Consider the following 6373-nt stretch of genomic DNA (forward strand, 5'->3'; position numbering starts at 1 on the left):
CCAGAGTGCTGGAATTAAAGGTGTGTGTCACCACTGCCCTGCTCAGTCTACCTTCTTATAAAAACCAGAACCATCTGACTAAGGATGACACCAGTCACAATGGGCTGGTCCCTCCCCCATCAATCAAGAAAACACCTTAGCCAGGCGGTGGTGGCGCCCGCCTTTAGTCACAGCACTCAGGAGGCAGAGGAAGGCAGATCTCTGTGAGTTCGAGGCCAGCCTGGTCTATAAGAGCTAGTTCCGGGACAGGCTCCAAAGCTACAGTGAAATCTTGTCTTGAAAAACCAGAGAAAAAGAGAGAGAGAGAGAGAGAGAGAGAGAGAGAGAGAACTCCTTATAGCTGAATCTTGTTGATGCATTTTCTTAATTGAGGTTTTCTCCCCTCAGATGACTCCAGCTTGTGTCAAGCTGACAGAAATCTAGCCAACACTGAGCCATCTTTCCTGCCCTAGCAGAGGAGAGAGAGCCCTTGTAATCCCCAGGAAATATTGTGAAGCCTTATGTAGAGGAGTGACTACGGGAGGGGCAGAAGTACTCTGAGAGCTTGCGTGTGACGGACACAGAGTAACATTTGGTCATAATCAGAAGTGTGGTCTGTTTTCCTGGGGAGTCCTGGCAATTTCTTCTAAAGTTAGGCCTGAGTACCACTAAGAAGCAAACGCGGTGCCCAACTGTGCAATATAAAACTGGGCCCTCCGGGCAGCACTCTCAGGGGAGCCTCCTGTCTCCTGGCTCCAGACTGCCAGGAAAGGAGACAATGGGGCTTCCTGCCCCCACCCCAGTTACAAAGAGAAAGGAGTTGAAAAGCTTGAGCATCATCGTTTCCCAGGACCTGGATGCCAGGCCATTAAAGCATAAACATCCCTTTATACAGATCCCAACTAAGGTGACGGCAATGGTGCTTCTGACCTACTTATAGGAACTGCCAGAGGCTGGGGAGATAAGAGCCAGTGAAGAGCGTGTGTGCAAGCCTGAGGACTTCAGTGTGGGTCCCAGATCCATGTTAAAAAGCAGGTCATATTGGCATGTGCCTGCAATCCTAGAGGAGGGGTGCTAGGTCCAGGAGGATCCTAGGGACGTGTTGATCAGCTGATCTACTCAAATTGGTAAGCTTCAGACTCGGTGAGAGACCCTGTCTCAAAAAAAAAAAAAAAAAAGTAGCTGAAAGTCAAGGTAGGGCTCAGTGGGCATCGTCACCAAGACAATTCTGATAACCTGGGGTCTACTCACACATTGAAAGGATAGAATTGATTTGCGCAAGTTGTCCTCTGACCTCCACATGCTTGCACAGGCATGCAAACATATTAAAAAATAAAGTGAAGAGTGATAGAGAAAAACACCATATAGAGATCTCTGCCCTACACACGAGCACGTGCACAAGCACACATACATACACACACATGTACCCACATACACACATACATGAATACATACACAATACAGTACACACACGTACGTCTCCACATATAAATGTACGGTTTGCACATACACACATAAACTGGTGAGAAGTGGGGCCTTGTTTTCTTTATCTTTTATTTGATAGCCTTAGCCAGAGAGGAGAGCGGTTCCAGTCGACCCTTAAGAGGACATTCTTAGACCCAGGTATCTATCCACACATCTTCGAACACCTGATCTTTGGTAAAGAAGCAAAAAATATCAAATGGAAAAAAGAAAGCATATTTAACAAGTGGTGCTGGCATAACTGGATATCAACATGTAGAAGAATGAAAATAGACCCATATCTATCACCATGCACAAAACTCAAGTCCAAATGGATCAAAGACCTCAGCATAAAGCTAGCTACACTGAACCTTATAGAAGAGAAAGTGGGAAGTACACTTGAACACATTCCTAAATAGAACCACTTCCTAAATAGAACCCCAGCAGCACAGACACTGAGAGAAACAATTAATAAATGGGACCTCTTGAAACTGAAAAGCTTCTGTAAAGCAAAGGACATGGTCAACAAGACAAAATGACAGCCTACAAAGTGGGAAAAGATCTTCACCAACCCCACATCAGACAGAGGTCTGATCTCCAAAATATACAAAGAACTCAAGAAATTGGACAACAAAAGATCACATAATCCAATAAAAAAAAATGGGGTACAGACCAAAACAGAGAACTCTCAACAGGGGAATCTAAAATGGCTGAAAGACACTTAAGGAAATGTTCGACAACCTTAGTCATCAGAGAAATGCAAATCAAAACAACTCTGAGATTCCATCTTACACCTGTAAGAATGGCCAAGATCAAAAACACTGATGACAACTTATGCTGGAGAGGTTGTGGGAAAAAGGGAACACTTTCGCATTGCTGGTGGGAATGCAGATGGTACAACTCCTTTGGATGTCAATGTGGTGATTTCTCAGAAAATTAGAAAACAACCTTCCTCAAAACTCAGTAATACCACTTTTGGGTATATATCCAAAGGATGCTCAATTGTGCCACAAGGACGTGCGCTCACTATGTTCATAGCAGCTTTGTTTATCATAGCCAGAACCTGGAAATAGCCTAAATGCCCCTTGACTGAAGAATGGATAAGGAAAATGTGGTACATTTACACAGTGGAGTACTACACAGCAGAAAATTCAAGGACAGCTTGAATTTTGCAGGAAAATGGATGGAGCTAGAAAACATTATTTTGAGTGAGGTAACCCAGACACAGAAAGACGATTATCACATGTACTCACTCATAGGTGGTTTTTAAACATACAGCAAAGAAAGCCAGCCTACAAGCCACAATCCCAGAGAATTTAGACAATAATGAGGACACTAAGAGAGACTTACATAGCTCTCATCTACACGGGAAGTAGAAAGTAGAAAAAGACAAGATCTCCTGAGTAAATTGGGAGCATGGGAACCTTGGGAGAAGGTTGAAGTGGGGAGGGGAGAGGCAGGGAGGGAAGCAGAGAAAAATGTAGAGCCCAATAAATATCAATAAAGGGGCTGGAGAAATGGCTCTGAGGTGTGTTCAATTCCCAGCAACCACATGGGACATTCTTTTCGGTTTGGCTGATGTGACATGTGCATGAAGAAGGCAGCCCCAACCGCCAAGTCTGCAGTAGCAGACCCTGAAAGGACACCTAAGGACTGAATCCTTTGCTCTGTGCCTCTTTCAAAATGTGTGATAACCGTAAGCCTGACACCTGAAGCACTCCAAGTTCTGAGACTTTCCTCTCTACATGAAATGCTAGAGAGGACGGGTACAGTGAGGAGGGGCGGTGGTGGAGGCAGGCAATGAGCAATGTGGATAACGGTGTGGGATGATTTAGGCTGGCTCGTAATTCTTGCTGGTAACTGGCTGTTCTCTGTGAGGCCCTTGGCTGCCCCAGATCACTTTACCTGGTGGCCAGGCCTACTATTTGCCAGCCCCACCCCCTAGTCCAAGCAGAAGAAGCTGAACATCAAGTAGAGGCTTATCCTCTGCCCAGAGGGCAGCATGGGTAGAGACATCTACACGTGGCTCCTGCCTCTCCTCTCTTTGAGGACTGTTAGCTTCCTCCTTTCAAACTGCCTTCACTCGGTGAAGATGCATCCATAGGTTGACCCTGAGCCTGGTTTGCAGTGACTCGCCTCTAGAGAGAATGGGGAACCCATTATTATCCCAGCCTCTGATCTGAGATATGAGGGCAGAAAATCAATGGGCCAGCCTGGGCTGACTAACAATCCATGTTTGACTAGGTGGTGGTGGAAAACACCTTTGCTCCCATCACTTGGGAGGCAGAGGCAGGCAGATCTCTAAGTTCGAGGCTAGCCTGGTCTACAGAGTGAGTTCCAGGACAGCCAGAGATACACAGAGAAACCCTATCTCAAGCACCCTCCTCGCCAAAAACAAAAACAAAAAGCAAAAAACAAAACAAAACAAAAAAATCCATATTTGGTTTTAGTTTGTTTGTTTTGCTTTGCTTAATTAAAGGCTCACACCACCACCACCCAGCTCCAGTCCGTATTTGTCCATGAACTAAAGTCAATGGGTCCTGTGTCTGACTGACTTAAACTAGGAGTTTAAGAGAGAAAACTCCTTCATGGCAGAGCAGACCGAGGAGCATGGGTAGAGCCATGAGCATCCACAGCCTCCTTCCCAGGTGCTCTTTGCAGAGCAGGACAGACCATAGTGGCCTAGGGGCAGAACTGGGCTTCAGTCCCAACCTGGGGACCTACCACAGGATGCTCCTAATCATTTTTTGCCATGTTCATAGCCTTTGTCTCCCTGGGGCCTAGAGAGGTCCCAACCCAAGCCGGTTTATTAGTCTGTCTGTTATTAGAGCAGGGGGAAGCAAGATTGGTAGCTTCTATGACTGTAGCAGCCATGATGGGGGGGATGGAAGAAGGCCCCAAAGAATAATAAGGAACAGAGTCAAAAGAGATGATGGGTGGGGTAGGCCTCCATCTTGTCCTCATTACTGGGACCTTCCCAAGGAGTTTATACCAGAAGACTGAGGACCTATTGTTTGAGAGGGGCAGTTGGATGTTGGCAAATGGGCTCTAAGAAAGTGGGGCAGGAAGCCCCGCTACTTGGTAAATATTCCATGGTATAAATAACTCGGGGAGCAGCGGTAGCACACGCCTTTAATCCCAGCATTCGAGGACAGAGGCAGGTGAATCTCTGTGAGTTCAAGGCCAACCTGGTCTACAAGAAATAGTTTCAGGGCAGCTAGTTAGGGCTGTCACACAGAGCAACCCTGTATTAAAAAATTAAGATAAGGTTGGGTGGTGGTGGTAGTACTGCATGCCTTTTATCCCAGTGCTAGGGAGGCAGAGGCAGTCGAATCTCTGTGAGCTCGAGGCCAGCGTGGTCTACGAAGCAAGTTCCAGGACAGTCAGAGCTGTTACAAAGAGAGACTCTGTCTTAAAAAAAAAAAATTTAAACAAACAAATTAATTAATTAAATAATTCTACTGTGGTCAGTTTCAGACTCCTGACTGGGAAGAATTGTTTACTGATCTCTGAATATTCAGTAGTGGGCTCTACTGTACCAGTAGGAGCAGTCTCCAGCTCCTCTGGGGGTGTGGGGTGGACTGCTGGCTCCTGCCCTGTCGTGGAGGAAGAGCCGAGGCCCCGCCCCTACACACCATTCAGGTCCTGACTTGCTAGAAGCCATAGATGTCTGGAGGTGGCTCCAACTCACCTGCAGGAGGTGTCAAGTCTAGGCCTTCTTAAAGCTGTTGGAGCGCCAGGACCCTGAGACTGGAGTTCATTCCTCGATGCCAGAGCAGAGTATGAAGAGTAACCCCAGGCAGCAGAGAGAAGAAAGGGGTCCAAGATAGGCGGCTTGACTAATGTCTCAAGCCTGCCTGTCCAGGAAGACAGTGTTAGCGACAGGAACCAGGAGTGCAAACCGGAGGGTCCAGGATTCCCCCTGCACTGCTAAGCACTTAGGTGTGGAGACCACCTGCTTTGTCCCCCAGGAAGCATTTACAGTGGAGCCAGCAAAAATCCTTCGGTTGCTTTTGGAAATAGTGATGTCACTGGCAGGGGCGGGGCTTCAGCTGTTCTTTGATTTTGGGAAGGGCTGTAGTTTATAAGGCTGAAGGGGGACAAAGAATTAAGAATGCCGGGTCCAGAGGAACAAGAGGAGCTCAGGGAACTCACAGCTGGGTGAAGGCACTGGCAACACGTTAGAGAGAAGTCAGAGAGAAGCAGGAAATACGGAATACCTAACTCAGACACACCAGGCAGGCGCCTGATGTCTAACCTTGAGCTTGCTGCTGCAAACAGCTCCCTCTGATTTTGGTCTCCCTCAGGTCTCCTAGAAGGTACCACTCTATAGTAGGATAGCCAATGCCACACCTATTCTTAACCTCCAAAGGGAAGTCCAAAACACACTTCCAAGAAGGTGTGGCTGCCCCACCTCCCTCACCGACTGGCCTGTTCAAGCCAAGCATGGACAATCCTGTCCCAGTTTCTTGTGTGCTGGATTACTGGTGTGCCCAACTCTCTCCATTACCAAGCCCTGTCGGGAGGAGAGCGCCAATATCCTCCCCCCTGAGATATATAGGGATAGGGCCTTTCCCTGTCCTTGGAAGAATCAAGTCCCAAAAATATTACAAACTATGGGTGAGGGCTTACACGTGCACGCGAAGACAGGCATGCACAGCACACATTCCTTCATGTTGAAATACACGCAAGGGTGCAGGAGAACGCGCTTGTAAGAAACCCCTTTAGCCTTCCCAGCTCAACTGTTGCAGGTCTGGGAACACGCGAGTGACCGTCCCAGGGTCGCTGCACGCTAACGCGCGTGCACACACCGGCGGGAGCGCTCCTCGCTCGCGCGCGCTCAAAGCACTCACGCCAACGCAGGCGCGCGCGTCAGGAGGCGCGCGCTCGACTCGGCGTCAGGAAGCGGGGGCGGTGGGAGGGGTAGGACGCG

This window comes from Myodes glareolus, chromosome 21 (genome assembly GCF_982192425.1).
Source record: "Myodes glareolus chromosome 21, mMyoGla1.1, whole genome shotgun sequence".
Classification (NCBI taxonomy): domain Eukaryota; kingdom Metazoa; phylum Chordata; class Mammalia; order Rodentia; family Cricetidae; genus Myodes; species Myodes glareolus.